The sequence below is a fragment of the Oncorhynchus masou genome, chromosome 33 (genome assembly GCF_036934945.1).
Source record: "Oncorhynchus masou masou isolate Uvic2021 chromosome 33, UVic_Omas_1.1, whole genome shotgun sequence".
Taxonomy (NCBI): Eukaryota; Metazoa; Chordata; class Actinopteri; order Salmoniformes; family Salmonidae; genus Oncorhynchus; species Oncorhynchus masou.
The window spans coordinates 30,237,839-30,259,097 of record NC_088244.1 but is presented as its reverse complement, the minus strand read 5'-3'; the positions used below and the strand labels follow the sequence as shown (position 1 = coordinate 30,259,097).

The 21,259-nt window shown below is 42.4% G+C and overlaps 1 protein-coding gene across 3 annotated transcripts in view; it reads left to right on the top strand.

Moving 5' to 3' along the window:
• LOC135528222 (synaptotagmin-2-like) overlaps positions 1 to 21,259 on the top strand; it is a 73,033-nt gene that overhangs the window by 24,148 nt on the left and 27,626 nt on the right. For 2 of the 3 annotated variants that reach the window (XM_064957159.1, XM_064957157.1), the window contains exon 1: positions 20,918 to 21,142. The exons of the other annotated variant lie outside the window; for it this stretch is intronic. The gene's annotated coding sequence lies outside the window, so the exon portion shown is untranslated. Of the gene's footprint in view, positions 1 to 20,917; positions 21,143 to 21,259 lie in introns of those variants that run through there. 3 annotated transcript variants of the gene reach the window in all.

Sequence of the window (21,259 nt, the reverse complement as noted above, 5' to 3'; positions counted from 1 at the left end):
GAGTGGTAATGCCAGGATACAGACCAGCAGGCTCTTGAAGGTGGGTTTCATTCCACATCATGCTCTGGATATAGAAAGACTTGGTACTTGTAATGGGGTTTATATTGCTGGCAGTAGTATAGCTGTTCATAGAGTACAAAATTACTCAAAATTACTTGACAGTTCTGGAACTTTTTAAGTCCCCTTGTCAGTTGCTTTCGGTGCTTTTAGGTTGCCTCTATGACTTCATAGCATTTGAGTCTGGAGGGCTTCAGTCCCTCTTGTTATAGACATACTGTAGCTTAAAAAGAAATCAGATTGATCTATTAATCATCATGAAGAACAAGACATTCTCTATATTTGCGTGCTTTTTTTCATCATCATCATCATCATCATCATCATTTGGTTTTATATTGACTACAGATTTGGAGTGTTCTGGTACATTAGTTGGCAGCCACCACAGAGGGGAGTAATTAATCTTAAACAGTGTGCTCATTTATCCCAGTCTGCAGCTGACTGTTTGTTTCTGTGGCACTGGGTGATGGATGGCCTTATTTCTGTACATAAGCACAGCCTTCCTTGTCTCCCACTGAAGAAGCCAGGTAGCTGGACTAGAGGGAGGCCTGCAGGCTGCCACCGCTGCCCTCCATCCACCAAAGATTTATGGCCTGCTGCTTGGTGAAAAATTGCATTTTGTTCAAAGAAGTGAAATGTGATAATCGGTTTTATACAAGTGTTGAACTTGAACAAAAAGTTATGTATAAATAAAACAAAACAAAGGGGTTTCAGATGATGCAGGCATCGTATGTTTTAGGGTTTGAAGTAGAAGCCATTTTAAATCACTGAACCTCTGTTTTAGAGCACACCGTCCTTGATTCCCCGTCATGGCGCTGTTGGTCTCTGCGTTCTTACTGATAAACTGGGAGGGTTGACAGTTAAGAAGGACAGGAGGGAATAAACTTAGCTCAAGGTCAACAGATTCTCCTAGTTTCTGATGATTCATCACACACAGAGATGAACACTGTGTGTGAGAAAGAGAATAGTTTATTAATTGCTCTTTATAAAACACATTAAATATCCAATCTTTAATCATTACACTTCATGAATATTTTCACATGCATCGTTAACTTCGTAATAGCCTAGCTCTGAATCATTTCACAGTTGAAATAAACTCAGTTGAGGAGTTTGTAAACCCATGATAGGAGTCAAGCTATATGGTCAGTATGCTCACTGAACTGGGCTGCAGCAAGCAGTCAGTGTATCTGATTTGATTGACTGTGTGGTATTCCCCCTCCTCGCTGTACTGATCTGTACTGCCTCTATCAGCAGTGTAACGATTGGAGCCAGAGTGTCATTATGTAGGGTTGTTTCTGCTGACGGTGAAAGACACCCACTGTCAGCAATCTGTCATGTATTGTAGCCTAGCCTACACAACAACCATCATCCCCTCACCGCCCTCCCACTCTGGGTAACTCTATGGATCAACACAGCAGCTCGCAGAAACCTCTGTCTAGTACAGTAAGTGTCTATTTAAAGCCTGATTAGATAAGAGGGAAAATACACTATATAAACAAAAGTATGTGGACACCCTTCAAATTAGTGGATTTGGCTATTTCAATCATGCCTGTTGCTGACATCGAGCAAACAGCCATGCAATCTCCATAGACAAACATTGTCAGCAGAAAGGCCTTAATGAAGAGCTCAGTGACTTTCAACGTGACCCCGTCATAGGATGCCAGCTTTCCAACAAGTCAGTTCATCAAATTTCTGCACTGCTAGAGCTGCCCCAGTCAACTGTAAGTGCTGTTATTGTGAAGTGGAAACGTCTAGGAGCAACAACGGCTTAGCCACATAGTGGTAGGCCACACAAGCTCACAGAATGGGACCGATCAAGTGCTGAAGCGTGTAATGCGTAAAAATCGTCAGTCCTCGGTTGCAACACTCACTACCTAGTTCCAAACACTCTAGAGTGATGAATCACGCTTCATCATCTGGCAGTCCGACAGATGACTGTGGGTTTGGTGGATGCCAGGAGAACGCTACCTGCCCCAAAGCATAGTGCCAACTGTAAAGTTTGGTGGAGGAGGAATGATGTGTGGCTGTTTATCATGGTTCAGGCTAGGCCCCTTAGTTCCAGTGAAGGGATTCTTAATGCTACATTATACAAAGACATTCTCAATGATTCTGTGCTTCTAACTTTGTGGCAACAGTTTGGCAAAGTCCCTTTCCTGTTTCAGCATGACAATGCCCCTGTGCACATGCACAAAGCGAGGTCTATACAGAAATGTTTTGTCAAGATTGGTGTGGAAGAACTTGACAGGACTGCACAGAGCCCTGACCTCAACCCCATTGAACACCTTTGGGATGAATTGTAACGTCGACTGCGAGTCAAGCCTAATCCCCCAACACCGGTGCCCGATCTCACTAATGCTCTTGTGACTAAATGGAAGCAAGTCCCCGCAGCAATGTTCCAACATCTAGTGGAAAGCCTTCCCGAAAAGTGGATGCTGTTGTAGCAGCAAAGGGAGGACCAACTCCGTATTAATGCCAATGATTTTGGAATGAGATGTTCGATGGGCAATTTGTTCATGTAGTGTATGTACGCCTAGGTGCGGATTTGCAAAGGTCATTTTGAATATTAGGATAAACCAATGAAAAAACTCTGGTGGAACAAATACACAGGACGTACTGTTGACTACTGCAGTCACAAAATTATGAAAATGCACTGTTGGAGTTGATTGACAAGTATACATAATCCTTTATATCCTATTTTTATTCAGACCACATATTTTTCTACTCTACCACACTTTATTTATACTGTACCATGATGCCAACTGGGACGACTGATATGGAATAATGTAAAAGGAGAGAAAGCTTAACCAGCCACACACAGTCAACATCATTTTTTATTTATCCCTCTCTCGTCCCTCCTTATTTGCTCTCTCAACCCCTTCTTTCTTTGTTTACAACTCTTTTGTCAGCTGTTATCTAAGCGGCTGACTCTCTCCTCGCAGCACTGAAAGCTTCAGTTCCCTGGCCTATCTGCTGTCTTACTAATCATTTTCCTGGAGAAGACTGCTCTATAAAATGGGCCTGCATCTGCACGTTGGGGTGTCATGCTGCGGTCTTCTACAGGATATAAACCCGGGAAAACACTTAACCTCTGTGAATGAACCTAGCCTGGCCTAAATGGCTTTTATTTTATATGCAGGGGGGACCCTAAGATAGTATTGAATAATTATCTGAAGCATTCAAATTATAGGAATTGCCTGTGTGCAAAACTGAAGCACAGTGCTGAGTCTGTGCAAGGCTTCCAGTTCCACACTCAGTGGTCAGTTTATTAAGTACACCACCCTGTTCACATGAATGGATTGCTCGTACAGACAGTGAGTCACATGGCCGTGGCTTGCTGTATAAAGCAGGCAGACAGGCATCGAGGCATCCAGTTACTGTTTGATTGAATGTTAGAATATGCAATGCGAGTGACCTAAGCAAATTTGACCATGGTATGATTGTCGGTGCCAGGCGAGATGGATCTAGTATCTCAGAAACAACCGCCCTCCTGGGCTTTTCTGACATGACCGTTTCTAGGGTTTACCGAGAATGGTGCGACAAACAAAAAGCATCCAGTCAGCAGCAGTTCTGTGGGCAAAAACAGCTAGTTGATGAGAGAGGTCGAAGGAGAATGGCAAGAATCGTGCAAGCTAACAGGCGGGCCACAAACAGACAAATAATGATGCAGTACAACAGTGGTGTGCAGTATGGCAACTCGGACCACTCAACTCGTCGATCCTTGTCATGGATGGGCTATTGCAGTAGACGGCCAAATCAAATCAAATTTATTTATATAGCCCTTCGTACATCAGCTGATATCTCAAAGCGCTGTACAGAAACCCAGCCTAAAACCCCAAACAGAAAGCAATGCAGGTGTAGAATCACGGTGGTTAGGAAAAACTCCCTAGAAAGGCCAAAACCTAGGAAGAAACCTAGAGAGGAACCAGGCTATGTGGGGTGGCCAGTCCTCTTCTGGCTGTGCCGGGTGGAGATTATAACAGAACATGGCCAAGATGTTCAAATGTTCATAAATGACCAGCATGGTCGAATAATAATAAGGCAGAACAGTTGAAACTGGAGCAGCAGCATGGCCAGGTGTACTGGGGACAGCAAGGAGTCATCATGTCAGGTAATCCTGGGGCATGGTCCTAGGGCTCAGGTCCTCCGAGAGAGAGAAATAAAGAGAATTAGAGAGAGCATATGTGGGGTGGCCAGTCCTCTTCTGGCTGTGCCGGATGGAGATTATAACAGAACATGGCCAAGACGTTCAAATGTTCATAAATGACGAGCATGGTCGAATAATAATAAGGCAGAACAGTTGAAACTGGAGCAGCAGCACGGCCAGGTGGACTGGGCACAGCAAGGAGTCATCATGTCAGGTAGTCCTGGGGCATGGTCCTAGGGCTCAGGTCCTCCGAGACAGAGAAAGAGAGAGAGAAGGAGAGAATTAGAGAACGTACACTTAGATTCACACAGGACACCGAATTGGACAGGAGAAGTACTCCAGATATAACAAACTGACCCAGCCCCCCGACACATAAACTACTGCAGCATAAATACTGGAGGCTGAGACAGGAGGGGTCAGGAGACACTGTGGCCCCATCCGAGGACACCCCCGGACAGGGCCAAACAGGAAGGATATAACCCCACCCACTTTGCCAAAGCACAGCCCCCACACCACTAGAGGGATATCTTCAACCACCAACTTACCATCCTGAGACAAGGCTGAGTATAGCCCACAAAGATCTCCGCCATGGCACAACCCAAGGGGGGGCGCCAACCCAGACAGGATGACCACATCAGTGAATCAACCCACAGGTGACGCACCCTTTCCAGGGACGGCAGCCCCTGTAATAGGGTTAGAGGCAGAGAATCCCAGTGGAAAGAGGGGAACCGGCCAGGCAGAGACAGCAGGGGCGACCACACTGAGTTCCACTCCTATCAGCTAAAAACAAGAAGAAGTGGCTCTACTGGGAACGCGATCACCAACACTGAACAATTGAGGAGTGGAAAAACATTGCCTGGTCCGACGAATCCCGGTGCCTGTTGCGTCATGCCGATGGCAAAGTCACGATTTGATGTAAGCAGTATGAGTCCATGGACCCGTCCTGCCTGGTGTCATCGTTACAGGCTGGTAGAGGTGGTGTACTGCTATGGGGAATGTTTTCATGGTACACGTTAGGTCCCTTGATACCAATTGAGCAACAAACGTTTCCGGCACCTTGTAGAATCCATTTCCCAGAGAATTCAGGCTGGTCTGGAGGCAAAGGGGATTCCGACCCGGTACTAGATGGGAGTACCTAATAAACTAGCTACTGAGTGTATATGTGTAGGCATGTTACTGAAATGTGTTCACGTCTCCATGTTAAACCCCTGCATTGCAGCAGGCAGCCACAGCCCTTTCTTTGACTACAACCATCCACATCACAATAGAGGGATTACATTTGGGCCAGATCTCTCCAGTGTACAACGCTCCACTACACACAAACTCTCTCTCACATATACACACATGCACACACACACACATCTCCCCATGTTCAAAGCTCCAGAGAGCTTGGGGGCAGCTGAGAGCCTTAAAAATCTCTTCGAAGCCACCACTGCCCCGTGTGAATTCACCCTCCTGGTTTGTGTGGAAACGGTGTAGTTGTGGAGAGTCACATGTCTGTGAGGGGGAGAGAGAGAGAGGGAGAGAGGGTTAGTTAGGAGGAACATGGGGGGATGCTGAGGGGCTCAGCGATGCAAGGGGCTGTCTCTGCTGCTGCACAATAATCTTGTTAAAGAATAGAAAGGCTCTGTATACTTTGATGGTGAGCGACATTTTCAGCTGTTTTGCTTGTATGGTCCCCCTCTCTGACACAGTGTTCAGTCAGGGAGAAACGGTATTGGAGTGATAAGTGATTACACAGTAGGCTGCTGATTCAGAACACAGATGTGGTGATGTTATGTATGACTTATTACAGCTCCATGTAATAATCACAGTGCAGCCGTCACCGTTGGCACACAGCAAATAAATTAGAATGGTAGTCTATTTCCCTTGCCTCGACTAACCTTTAAGTAAAAGGAAACGGCAATCGTGTTCGACGATGGAATTTTATATGGTGAGATATGATTCATACAGTTCCATGGCGTAACTGGATTAGTATTGAACATAACTCAGTTTTTGACATTAAGACAACTATGTTGGCCAACTCTAAAGATCAAAGAGAAGTATTACTCCTATTTTGACAGTTCATCAAAAGTAAATCCTTCCTCATTTCTGGCTTGGGCCCTGGGAGTCCACCTCTAAATGGTGGTTAAACCCTCCGGAGGCATCCAGCAACCAAAGCAAAGTGGAATTGTCCCGTTTACCAATAGCCAATTAAAGACAATCTCAGGCTCAGGCCCATCGTTGCTTGTTTTTCTCTGGTTTACTGTTTTCCCCAGAGGCTACAAACAGGAGGGACCGATCCAATTATCCTCAGTGGGAAAGAATGAGAAAGCAATCCCCTTTGAAGTGATTGTCTCACAGATCTGCCACATTAGGATTGATTTTGCCACGATCTGTTGTGGACCAACAACTACCGTAATGTCATCAAGGTGATAGTAGCTGCAAGCATTCGTGGTAACATTGGCCAATGGGTAATATTGTAATGTTTTTATGAGAGAGAGAGAGAGAGAGAGAGAGAATACATCAGCTCCACACATCTTCTCTCGATACTTTGCTCTGCTGCAGCCCATCTTTTCTGTGAAATAATGATTGTTGCCTTTTAGCTAGAAGTCTGAGTATGGTCTGGCCTGAGCAGTGAGCTAATGGTAGGAAATGTTCTTCACCTCTCTGTCACTCAGCACCTGCAGCTAGCCATAAACACCTCAGAGCTCAGACAGTTTCACAGGTGGCTGCGGCACCACCATGGGCCTGGTGTAGAAGGAGGACTGTGTGGCTCAGTCATAACTCACTGTACTGGAACCTGGAGTCCTGAGCAGTCGTCTACAACCCATAAACTCTCTGTCAGCAACAGCACAGTACCGACTGGGGCTGGGCTAGTTGCTTCACTCATACATTTGTGACATCATATTCTGAAAGGTTTTCGTATGTGACTACTGGCCATCTTGTTCTTGATACTTGATATTCTCGCTGCAGTGACAGTGTCCATGTATGCGGGTGACTCAACACTATACACGTCAGCTACTACAGCGACTGAAATGACTGCAACACTCAACAAAGAGCTGCAGTTAGTTTCAGAGTAGGTGGCAAGGAATAAGTTAGCCCTAAATATTTCTAAAACTAAAAGCATTGTCTTTGGAACAAACACTCACTAAACCTCAACTAAAAAATAATGTGTTGAGATGACTAAATTACTTGGAGTAACCCTAGATTGTAAACTGTCATAGTCAAAACATGTTGATGCAGTAGTAGCTAAGATGGGGAGATAATAAAGCGATGCTCTTCCTTCTTAACAACACTATCAACAAGGCAGGTCCTACAGGCTCTAGTTTTGTCTCACCTTAACTACTGTTCAGTCGTGTGGTCGGGTGCCACAAAAAAGGAAATTGCAATTGGCTCAGAACAGGGCAGCACGGCTGGCCTTTGGATGTACACAGAGAGCTAATATTAATGATATGAATGTCAATCTCTCCTGGCTGAAAGTGGAGGAGAGATTGACTTCATCACTACTGTTATTTATGAAAGGTATTGACATGATGAATGCACTGAGCTGCCTGTCTAAACTACTGGCACACAGCTCGGACACCCATGCATACCCCACAAGACATGCCACAAGAAGTCTCTTCACAGTTCCCAAGTCCAGAGCAGACTATGGGAGGCACACAGTACTACATAAAGCCATGACTACATGGAACTCTATTCCACATCAAGTTTCTGACGCAAGCAGTAAAATTTGATTTACAAAACTGAAGAAAAAAAAACACCTTATGGAGCAGCGGGGACTGTGAAGAAACACAAACATTGGCACAGACACATGCATACACACACACACACACACACACACGCACGCACGCACGCACGCACGCACGCACGCACGCACACAACACAACACAACACAACACAACACACAATAAGATACGCACTATACATACATATGGATTTAGTACTGTAGATATGTGTTAGTGGTGGAGGAGGGGACTGAGGGCACACAGTGTGTTGTGAATGTATTGTAATATTTTTCATATTGTATAAACTGCCTGAATTTTGCTGGACCCCAGGAAGAGTAGCTGCTGCTTTGGCATCAGCTAATGGGGATCCATAATAAATACAAATACAAGGAAGAGAGACAATGGAGTGATGACTAAGCAAATATTTAACATAATTATTTTCTCAAGATTGCACAGAATTAGACTGAATAAGATGTCCCTTTGGATGGCTTTATGATGCACCTAGGGCAATTAAATCCTATGAATCATGAAATTAATTGTTAAGCGAAATAGTGGAGGAAAATAGACCTTGAATGAAAGACTCTCCAAGGTCTTTAAAATGCTGATGTGGCTGATTGACTATTCATTCAGACAGATCTTCTGATGGATCTTCTGATGGCTGAAAATGTACACAAAGGGCCAATGCTATGCCACACATATCCTGTGTACAATAGATGTTTCTTTCACTGCATCCTGACGGATTTGACATGATTCTGACACTTTTCCCTTTTCAATGTATGGAACCCACTTACATTAATAACAAAGTGGGTCAGCTTGTGCTTCTTAGGAACTAATCAATCATTCCAAGTGTTCCTGGAATCTTGCATCGACAGTTCCCACAAGTCATAAGAAATATGTGTCTGTGTGAATAGCTCTGGGTTTTTGGGTTTATAATTAAACCCAGGCCCAGAGAACATGCCCATTCAGGTTTACACTCAATGCCAAATATCTGTCCCCTTCTGGCTCTGGAGGGTTGTAGGAGAACCCATTATTAAATGTCAGAGCTCTGTCCAAAAACCTGAGAGCTGGAGAGGCTTTGTTGGGAATCTTCCCCACTTGCCTGTTGTCTCAACTAGATTAGTGGATTAATGGAACAATCACTTACTGTAGCTCTATCCAAAAACCACACAGAGACGTTGAGCATACGTTCAGTACATGCAGTTGAAATAATGTGTGTGCATATGAGTGTGACTGTGCATGCTTGCTTCCGTACATACTTGCTTCAGTGCATTTATTCGTGCGAGTACGTCATCAGCCCACTAAAATATTTATGCATGACTAATGTAGTTAATTCAACAGTGGACAGAAAGGTGTCTCTCACCAGTTGGGATCGTGAAGGGCATAGTAACATGAATAACATTTGAGTGTTTCTTATTAGAAAATGGGTGTTTATTGTTAGAAAAGTCCAGGTAGACCCTCTCTGTTTCAGTCAGCTTTCTTCTGTGTGGTGCCTAATGAAAATGACCCTGCGCCCTCATTTGGTGTGTAGGCTTCTGTTCTGGGCCAGGCTGGGTTCTATTGGGCTGTTGTTGCTGGGTCTGTGGCAAAGGATCTGTGGGGGTGGGGAGGTGGGAGGAATAGCCATAACAGGGATATCTTGGTCCTAACCTGCCAATCACAAGCCTCCTAAGCGATACCACCAGGAAATAATTCTGCATTACATTAATTCAATAAATGCAGAGAGCTGTAATAAGAGGAAGGAGAAGCTTCCAGCAACAGCAAGCACTCATTATTCCGCCTCTTTGTACCAGAGTGGCCTCCAAGCATACATCAGCATGCCCTATGTGGGACTGAGACAAATGTCAGAACCTCTTACAGAGCGTACAAGTTGATTTAGGTTGCTTAACAGTTCCAGAGTGTATGCAGTCCAAAGATGGGGGAGCAATATGTGAAATACACATATTTTTAGGTAACCCTTTTCACTCAGTTGCTACTGTGAGTTGCTACTCAGTTGCACAGTTGCTACTGTGTAGTTATACTGCCATTACTAAAGTAACACCATTTTATTAATTGCTATGGTAATTGCTTTGTGATAAACAGTTGGGCAGTTTTGGGGGAATCTCCATCATATTGTGACAGTAGAATGTGGTGAGGGGGATTGTAATCATCTGATTCAGATATGGACCATACTGAGCAGATAGACACACTGAATGTCCTGCCACTTAGCCTGTCACACACCCAGATACTTCAGAGACTGTTTCATATTTTACCCAGTACCAGAATGCAGCTGTCCAGGGCTGAAACAGACATTTGATGCTTCAATGAGATTTCACTCTGATTGTTAGTCCATCCACACTTTAATACAGGGGTAGGCAACTAGATTCAGCCACGGGACCATTTTTGTCAGAGCAGATGGTCGGGGGGGCGGAACATAGTCAAAAAAGAGATTTGTATTGGAATTTTTTTTTTTTTTCATATCTTGATTACATTGAGACATGATCACATATATTCTTTTATTTTATTTGTGGGAATACTTGGGAACAGATTTCCTGAATTAAACAACATTTTTGCTGGATTTCTGGTGATTCTACTATCAATTATTATAATTTTGTCTACTAAAAACTTTGAGGGGCCCCAAAAAATACTTGCAGTCAGGTTTTGGTCCGCCGGCCGCTTGTTGTTGACCTCTGCTATAATTTAACTGTGTCATTATTTTCATGTTTCATTTCTAGATTTGCTTGAATAAGACAACTCTCATTGTGATCGTGTGGCTACCTATCAAGATTTGGCTGTGAGTATCTGGCTAAGAGGGCAGAATATTGGCATAAAAAGTGTATTTGCAAAGCTGTAAATCTTTAATAAGGGCATATCTGGTGGACTGAACTCACCAGAAGGGTTGCTTAGTGGGAGAGAGAAGAGAGAGTAAAAGAGAAAGGGGATATAGAAGGAGCAAGAGACAGAAATTATTTATTGAGTGCGGTCCTTCCTCAAGATGTAGCCGTCACTTCTATCGCTGTAATTCTTCCTGGCCTCTTTAACCAGAGACAGTTCACTGCACAAACATCGTTACATGCTGCCTTCCCCTCTACTCAAACCTCCCTCAGAAAGATCATCATCTCTGTTAATTTCAGGAAGCCTCCACTAGTCTCTAGTCTTCAGTCTCTGCTGTAGGCTACACTGTGGGCATTGACCAGTCTTTGACTGGCCACAGTGTGCCAACTGCCAATGTCACCTGACATAGCATTCTCATCAAGTCGGGGCAAACCACTGAACTGACTGAACCAGTCGATGTAATTGATTAATTAATGACTTATCTTTACTAGAGAATGACTGATCAATTGGTCTTGACATAGAGTATTAATCAGTTAAACAGTTTCCTACACTGTGTCAATGCAAATGATGATGTTCCCCTTTAGGAGCAACCATATACATTGCATTCGGAAAGTATTCAGACCACTTCACTTTTTCCACATTTGTTACGTTACAGCCTTACTCTAAAACCAATCTACATACAATACCCCATAATGACAAAGCAAAAACAGGTTTTTAGAAATTTTTGCAAATCAAAAATACAAAAATGAAATGTCATTTTTTAAATTATTTTTTATTAGGATCCCCATTAGCTAACGTCATAACGCTAGCTAATCTTCCTGGGGTCCAACACCAATTAACCAGACATTACAAACAACCACAATCAAGACTTCACAAACGTTCAACAAATAGAAAATACAGATAATTAAAATACCTGACAGGAAACACATTTAACATTCAGTTTATGCTTTCCATTTGCTGTCCAGTCATATGGTCTATCACATTAGATGCTCTTTTATTTTTTTATTGAAGGTGGATTTACACTTTACCTGAAAAATATGGATTGGTAAAAAGTTCCATTCAGCTATATGTCTATATAAGACTGTAGATTTAAGGCGATTTGTCCTTGGCTTGAGTTGTTTTAGCTGCCCTGAATTTGCCTGTCTGGTTTGGTGGGTATGCGTGTTGCTAGTATGTACTAATTGGACTGAAAAATCGTTTTTTTTTTAAATATAACATTCCTAAAGAAAATCAGAAGACTAGATAGTAATTTGTTTTTAACGTGAAGCAATGAAAGATTCTGATGCATTTTAATAATATTCATTCGGTTAGAGCAATGAAGAGATATTCTGGTAGCTCTGTTTTGAGCCATTTGGAGCTTTTTCATATCTTTCTTTGCTGCAGATGACTATATAACCAGACAGTACTCTAACAGTGCTAGATGTTACATACTCTGAACAGTAAGAAAATTCCCTTACTCATCTTAATAACAATATTACCTATGACACCCAGTAGTTTTTTTTTTTTCACTTGCTCTACATGTATTCTATTCATTCCCTTAAATTCCCTTACCCATCTTAATAACAATATTATCTATGACACCTAGTAGTTTAGTTTTTTTCACTTGCTCTACATGTATTCTATTCATCGACAAATTAAATTGGGGCTCATCAGCAGGTATATATCTTGAACCAAATACAATACATTTACTTTTAGAAATGTTCATCACCAATTCATCACCAATTTCATATCAACCCACTCAGACACCATTCTTAGTTCACTACTCAGTACATCTGTTAGCTCAGATTCTGATGCTGCACTATACATTGTTGAGTCATCAGCATACATGACCACTCTTGCTTTGTTCATTACTGAAGGTAAATTATTAGTAAAGATCGAGTAGAGCATTGGGCCTAGGTGGCTTCCTTGAGGACCACCACAATGTATATCTTTACTATTTGAAAAGCTACCATTAAAGAACACTTTTTGCCTTCTCCTGGATAGATAGCTTTCCATCCAGGATAGAGCTGCATCCTTAAAACCATAACACAGGCAGCAAGCTTATAGGATGACTATTATGGCCAGTGAATGCAGATTTTTTATCCGAAAGAGACAACAGCATTCTTGCTACCTCTTTCCTTTCTACTTGATGAAATTTGAACCTGTCACGGTCGTCGTTGGAAATATATGGGACCAACGTGCAGCGTGATCTGGGTTCCACATCTTTATTTGTGAAACGTACAAAAACAATAAACAGCAAACAAAACGTGCAGCAAATGCAGTGCTCACAGGCAACTACACAGAAACAAGATCCCACAAAACACAGTGGGGAAATGGCTGCCTAAATATGATCCCCAATCAGAGGCAACGATAAACAGCTGCCTTTGATTGGGAACCATACCAGGCCAACATAGAAATAAATGCACTAGATCACCCACCCCAGTCACACCCCGACCTAACCAAAATAGAGAATAAAAAGGCTCTCTATGCTCAGGGCGTGACAGAACCTGCATTGCCCCTCCTTCATGATACAATATTTTATAAGGGTATATGACATGGAGCCATCAGTTCGAATCATAGCATTCCTCAACTTGTCCACTTTGCCTGTAAAATTAAAGTAGTTTGCGATATCGTGTGGTTTTGTAATAAATATACCCTCTGATTCAACAAAAGAGGCAGACATGTTTGAATTCCTACCAATAATAGTGTTCAACGTTCTCCACAGCTTTTTCCCATCACCCTTCATCAATGTTGTGCTGATAGAATCCCTTCTTTCCTTTGTTTAGCTTGGTCACAAGATTTCTTAATTTACTATAGCTTTGCTTATCAAACAAAGTACCTGATTTATCTGCTACTTAGTGACATTTCAGGATCATCCTCACTACACACTTCTAACCGTTGGCACATTCTTACTCTCATCCACAAATGAGTCCTGATTGAACTCTCTGTAGGACCTGTGGTAGATTATCTTAGGGCCAGCCTTTGGTATTTTAGTTTTCCTAGTGAGTGCAACCAAGTTATGATCACTGTAACCTAGTGCCACTGATACAGCTTTAGAACAATGTTCAGCCATGTTAGTGAAAATGTGATATACAAGTTGATGATGTAATACCAGACCTATTAGTGAACGTTCTGGTTGGTTATGTCATAACTTTGGGTTAGGTTACATATATTGGCAACAGAAATAACTTTCTTTGTCTTTGGACAGTTTGTATTAAAAAAAAATCAATATTCATATCTCCCCCAAAATATATTTCCCTATTTTCATTCAACATTTCGCAAATTACATCAAGATATTTCACATCAGCACTAGGTGGCATATAGCAGCAACCAACTAGTATAGGTTTCACATGTGGTAAATTGTACCTGTACCCATAGTATTCAGACCCTTTACTCAGTACTTTGTTGCAGCACCTTTGGCAGTGAAGTCTTCTTGGGTATGATGCTACAAGCTTGGCACACCTGTATTTTGGAAAGTTTCTCCCATTCTTCTCTGCAGATCCTCTCAAGCTCTGTCAGGTTGGTCTCCCCAGAGATGTTCGATTTGGGTTCAAGTCCGGGCTCTGGCTGGGCCACTCAAGGACATTCAGAGACTTGTCCTGAAGCCACTCCTGCGTTGTCTTGGCTGTGTGCTGGGGTCATCGTCCTGTTTGAAGGTGAACCTTCACCCCGGTCTGAGGTCCAACAAAATTTGAAATGTTTTGTCTGAATAGGGATCTGAATACTTTCCGAATGCACTGTCTTTCACCTGTGATGTGTTGGGAAGGCTATTCTGAAAATATAGTTAACTACACTACCAATTACTTCACACTGCAAGAAGTTAATCTACACTTAAGCTACCCTTAAGAAAAATACAGTTTATTAACTAAAGTTACTTTGAAAATGTAGTTCACTACATCCAAACTACTTTGTGAAAGATTATCATATCTAAATCTGATATGAGGAGGGGGTGCATGGAGGGGGTGTTGTGGGATTATTTAAGATACTCTTTGAAGAGGAAGTGTTTCAGATGTTTTCAGAAGAAGGAGGGCCAAGAGACCAGAGGTGGCAGAACGGAGTACCCGGTTGGGTTTGGGTTTGGGTTTGAGCAGAACCTGAACGTAGGGAGGGGCAGTTCTTCTTGCTGCTCGTTAGGCAAGTACCATGGCCTTGTAGTGGATGCGAACTTCGACTGGACACCAGTGGAGTGTGTTGAGGAGCGGGGAGACATGAGAGAACTTGAAAAGGTTGAACACCAGGCAGGCTGCAGTGTTCTGGATAAATCGCAGGAGTGTGATGACACAAGCGAGAATCCCAGCCAACAGTGAGTTGCGGTAGTCCAGACGGGAGATGACAAGTGCCTGCATTAGGACCTGCGCCGCTTCCTTTGTGAGGTAGGGTAGTACTCTACAGATGTTGCAGAGCATGAACCTGCAGGAGCGAGTCACTGCTTTGATGTTTGCAGAGAACGACAAGGTGTTGTCCAGGGTCACGGCAAGGTTCTTTGCAATCTGGGAGAGGGACACTGTGGTAAGCACAATATAATTCACATCAGTTCCTATCTCACGGGCATAGCATTAGTGTTATCATGTCACTTCATCAACAGATCAGATTTGTATATGGTAGTGTCTAAAGTTACCTCATCATAGTTGGTATTTATAGTATATATTATTTTATCTCGTTAGCATAGCAGGTATTTATATAGGAGTGTTCATGTTACCCCAGAAGCGCAGAGTATCTTGAGGGGTACTTACTTGTAATTAATGTTTACTTAAATAGTACATTACCCATCCTGACAACCTGCCCCTCATTTAATGGCTTCCCGATGTTCCATCCAAGTGGGAGGATAAACTGACTAGTACACCACAGAGTACATGATATATCTGCATTAATGTAATTAGACTCCAGAGACCTTTATTGCAGAGTTGTTTCAGTGTCACGTGGTTTGTGCACGTTACACCTCTGTAATTACATACTGCAATTACTACCAGTTGCATGTAGTTATTACAGGTTAACTATGAATTATTGCAATTATTACAATACTTGTTATAATTACATATGTAATTAGACTGTAATAAGGACCCCTTAAAAGGAAGTGTTACCAAAACTCTGTATGTGCATTGAATATGTATTAGGTCATTTATCATATCTGTAATGTTATTGGTTTTCCAGGCATGTGCCATCACCAATCAATCAGATTGTGTTCTCTCTCGGTCTCGGTCTCTGTCTCTCTCCACTGCACAAAGATTCTGTCCATTCGGCACCCCACCATGTGAATTAGCACTAGTATGCACAGGAATAATGTAACAGTGGCATTTTGGAAATAACAGTGCTTCATGTCATTTAAAAAAAATCTCAGTCGGGCTTTAAACTTACTCTTGAAAGTTGTAATATTAGAATGCACAAGGTGCAATTTTGAAATTGGGTAGTGCATCATCAGCTCCTTTTGTCATGTTAGTCATTACATACCTTAGAGAGTTCCCCAATACTCCCGGGGGCTCCCGAGTGGCGCAGCAGTCCAAGGCACTGCATCTCAGTGTAAGAAGTGTCACTACAGTCCCTGGTTCGAATCCATCCTGAATCGCATCCCGCCTTGATTGGGAATCCCATAGGGCAGCGCACAATTGGCCCAGTGTCGTCTGGGTTTGACCGGGGTTGGCCATCATTGTAAATAAGGAATTGTTCTTAACTGAACTCCTGCTCTAGGTGAAAGTGTTCCCTTCTGTCTCATCATGCCAGATTCAAAGTGGGTCAACCACAGCTGAAGGGCACCTTGTTTTGTTTGGAAGATGGGTATACAGCAGAGAGAGAGAGAGAGAATTACCTAAAAAAAAGAGAGAAAGGGTAACGTGATTATATATCATTCAAAAATCATGTTAAACACTATTTTTGCACACTGTCATGACTTGCCCTGTTGGTTAAGGATTATAGGTGCCAAATGTTCCTTCCCCCCCCTCTCTCTCTCTCTCTCTCTCTCTCTCTCCCCCCACCAGTTTTATGACCGGTCATAAATATAGTCCAAGTGGTTGGAGTGGTCTGTGGGCACTTAAAGAACAATTATGCCAGATCAGTTGTGTTTTGGGATCCCATGAAGGACAGTATAACAACATAACTGTATCTCTGAATGTGTATATCAGATCAGCTTCGTGCAGCGCTAGCTATACATGTTGAAATGGTGAAGGAAACTACAAGACTACACATTCACAGTCTACAGCTTTATATGTAAAATAGTCTAGGAAACTCGACCGAAAACGAGAAAATAACAATTTCCTCTCACCACTATTAGATACCTCTAAAGTATATATTCTAACTAAATGAGCCCGAAAACCACCAGGTGGTACTTTGAAAAGATCCATTCGAAAGAACATTTCCCTTTCCAACGACCATTGGTACGTCTGGATGATCTGTTCAAACAGACACAGCCAGAGACTTTCTGTCAAATTACTCCCCAGACGGACCACCGATTTCAACAGAGAGACAACAAAGGCATACAATCGTAAATATATACATTGCAGTTATTTTCGAATGAGCTGCCGTTCATGTGCAAAGTATTAGCATTTCCATGAGCATAGTTATCAGCTGCGTGTATGTTAGTGAAGGCATTTGTCTTTTCATCTGCTCTTTCTTACATGCCCCTCTCTTTTCATTTTGTGTAACAAGCCATCATATCGGTTTAGTCCACTAGGGACTTTTCATTGCAGTATATAGTAATCAATGAGTAACCTATTCTGTTTGTGTTTATGTAATTCTGTGTGATTATTTAGTTAGTTAGTAAATAAATAATTAAGCCAATTTGAATATCACTGATTCATCATTGACGCTAGGGTTCGTGCAAATATCCAAGGATTTTGCAATTTTCAGAATGAGACTGATAGATGGTAAAAAAACAGTTAATTAATGACTGATTGATGACTGAAATGTAAGGGATATTTATATCTGTAGGAGTTAATTCGGAAAACACTAACTCGTTAAATAAACTTTTTTCGTGGTGCCCCAAGTTTGCTGATGAGTTAATTGTTACATGAGTAATTTAATCATTGTATAATTAAACATAGTTAATCGATTTGATAAAACAATCGTCATCACATTAATGATAGCCAAAGACACGACAACACAGTGAGTCCATGCAACTTATTATGTGACTTGTTAAGCTAGATGTGTACTATTTAGGATTGCCATAACAAAGGGGTTGAATACTTATTGACTCAAGACATTTCAGCTTATGTCTAAAAACATAATTCCACTTTGACATTATGGGGCCAGTGACACAAAATCTGAATTTGATCCATTTTATATTCAGGATGTAACACAACAAAATGTGGAAAAATTCATGGGCTGTGAATACTTTCTGAAGACACTGTATATGTTTAAGATTAAATACTGCGATTTTATTGCAATTTGATGTTCCAAACATATTGCTCAATATATGTCTGTTGCAAAGAGATGAGAGAGCATGAAAATGTTCGTATTGGATCACTCTTTAAAAGTAAGATGGAGAACAAGCTATAGGATGAAAAATCATAGTGTTTTGGGGCACGTACAGCTGACTAGCGGCAGCAAAAAATACATGGATTTAAAGTATTGCGATATGTAACTGTAAAAAAATGTTTTCCCACCCATCACTAGTATTTTCTAATCTGTTCCATTTCAGTCATTCCAGTACATCAGGAGCACATGTGCACATAATTTGAAACATCTAGGTGCACACAAAGAAATGTAGGAGCAAAATTAAAAATATTTGAGAAATTAAAGCTAGAATTTGTACATTTTTCTAGGTGTACTGGTGCTCCTAAATATAAATTCCAGATTGCACAGCAAAATATTTAGGCGCATATGTGAGTAAAATGGTCACACTGTAGAGCCCTGTACATGGCAAATCACTGTGACAGACTCAGTGAATTGACTCATAATTATTGGGTCATTTCCAAGCCTGGCCTAGTAACCATCTATTAAGCATGGAATTGAAATGACTATTGTCAGGTCTTGCAGGAGCAGAGAACAAATTACACTTGCTCTTGTTTCTCCAGGCCTGAGTTGTGAAATTGAGAAAGGCCATCCCTCTCTGTTTCGTTCCCACTGATTGAGGCCTTATTGATTTCATTTTGGAGTGCTCATCGGTGGCCACTTAGGAGGCAGCTTCCCTTATGGGAAGATGATAATTTTCCGTGACACACTATAAAAAGCCCAGAGGGCTCTGAATTGTCTGGCTCAGCAAAGGTCCTACCGTACAGAGGCGCCATCATATACTATTCTAAAAAATGCTGCAAAAGAGGACAAATACATGGACTGCGCCAGTACTAAGACAACCCAAATGAAGGTCTGAAACAGTAAGCTAAGGAAAGAAATCCATGAGAAAGCTAGAGTGTGTTTGCAATGTTTTGGACTGGCTCTGTCTTCAGTGTCCTGTTGGTTTTGATGCACCTATGAAATTACTACTGCTGTTGTGATTGTTATGACTACATCAACCAGTACTGCTACAGTAATACATACATGATATTGTAGGGCTACTGCTGCTGCCACAGTGATTACTGTAATCCATCTTTGCTTTTGTCACAGCAGTTTGGAAAAGGTGTGGCAAGGAAAGGTTTAGTCAGCAAGACCCACTGCTGATTCACAGCTTCTGTCAATCTCTTTATAGCTACTTGTGAGATGCCAGCTGGATTTGAGCCCTTAGAGAAAATATGAACTACAGTTAAGTTAACATTGTTCCATGCATCCATGACTGTTACGAATCCCTTTTGGCCCGACAGTCTAGGGGGGATGGTAATGAGACCCGTAACATAACTCATGCAATTTATAATAGCGACAAAGTAAAAGTGTGAACGAAATAACCACGACAACTGAAATCTACCGTCAAACTCAGGGTTTATTAATAAACACACGGTAATGGGGGGAGCAGGAAAAGGGGCTGAGCTGGACCCAAGGAAAGAAACAATAAGCATCCAAAAACACCCCTAAGCTAGACTAGCCTATTTCAACAACAGCTAACTAACTAACCAAAAATACAGTGGGTGGTCCGCCCAGTTCTAACTAGGGTATTTAACAAAGTTTACCTATGGGTAGTGTATGCCCATGGGCGACTTGTCTTGGTTCCCCCTTTTCCCACCAGCAAACAAACAAACACCATAACCAATACTCACAGGTGATGATAAAGTGCTATGGAGGTGCTCAAACAAAAGATAGCTCAATGCATAAAGAGAGTGAAACAGAGAGATCTACAGACATGGCATTTACAGAGAGATTGAGCTCCAGAGCAAACAACTGACAGGAAAAGGAACTGTGATTGGGTAGGAAACAGGAGGAGGTGTGTCTTCTGATTGATGATTGGTGACTGATTGGGGAGTGATGATTTTCACCTGTGAGGGGAGAAGGAGAGAAAAGAAACACACACACAGGATACACACACAGGATACTTGTATCCGTAACAATGACAGTAACATTTCTGCTGCAAAGACTTTAGTGAGTGAGTGAGTGTGTGTGTGTGTGTCGTTTGTGCGTGTGTGTGCGTGTGCGTGTGTGCGCGCGTGTGACAGTGGACCAACATTAGTCATGTACTGTTGCTGTAGCGTAAACATGCCATACTCCCAGCTTCAAAGAGCCTAGTGAGCATCTGAAAGAGAATCTCTCAGCAGTCACTCATTCAGTGTCAAACTGCCTCTTCTGGCTGCAGTGTGTGTGCCACAGAATGCTTTCTCTATTCTTCCTCTGTTCTCTCACTCTACCTTACATCCATTTTTACAGACTCTTACTCTTCCCATTGGCTCTTTTTTTTACCCCCATCATGTTCTCATGTTGTCTTTTTCCTCCTTTTCCTTTCCTGACAGCTAAACTCTGTATCGTTCCCCGAGCTGCTAGACTCTGTAGAATTCCCAGAGGTCTTGGGTGGGGTTTGTTTCAAATGCCGCTAGGTTCTTGATGTGGGTTTGACAGTATTGCATATTGATTCTCTCAGGTTGCCCTTCAGTGTTGGAGCAGGGCGGCAGAGAGGAGTGCTGCATACAGCACAGGGTGAGCAGCATCTCAAATCAGGAGGCTGAGTGAGTGAGAGAGAGAGAGAGAGAGCGCTGGAGTGGAGGGAGGGGGTGGAAGATGCGTGGGAGAGGAGAGAGGGAAAAGGAGGGGGGATTCACTCAGTGGGGGAAGCAAAAAAAGGCACAGAGAGGAGGGAGAGAGGAGGGAGAAGAGAGAGAGATGAGAGAGAGGAGGAGGGGATTGAGAGAAGGAAGGGTGGGGGTTGTGAGAGAGAGAGAATGTGTGTGTGTGTGTGTGTACGTTAATGTGTGTGTGTGTACAGGAGAGTGAGTACTGCTGCAGCAGGAACAGTGAGAGGAAGACTGCAGTTTCTTGGGCTGATGGGCGAGCGATCGAGGGACGTTATTAAGGCACTGTTACATTAACCCTTAAGTGCCTCTCTGGTGAATGGGTTGGCCCATCCATTGTGGATAATAGGATCAAGGAGATTGCTCTGGTAAGGTGTATTCTAACCTTTCTTCCCAGCCTGGCTTTAATTCTTTATGGGGGAATATTGAAGATTATGCAATGGAAAGGAGTGATATTTGTGAAGTGAAACTAAATGCCGCTGTCC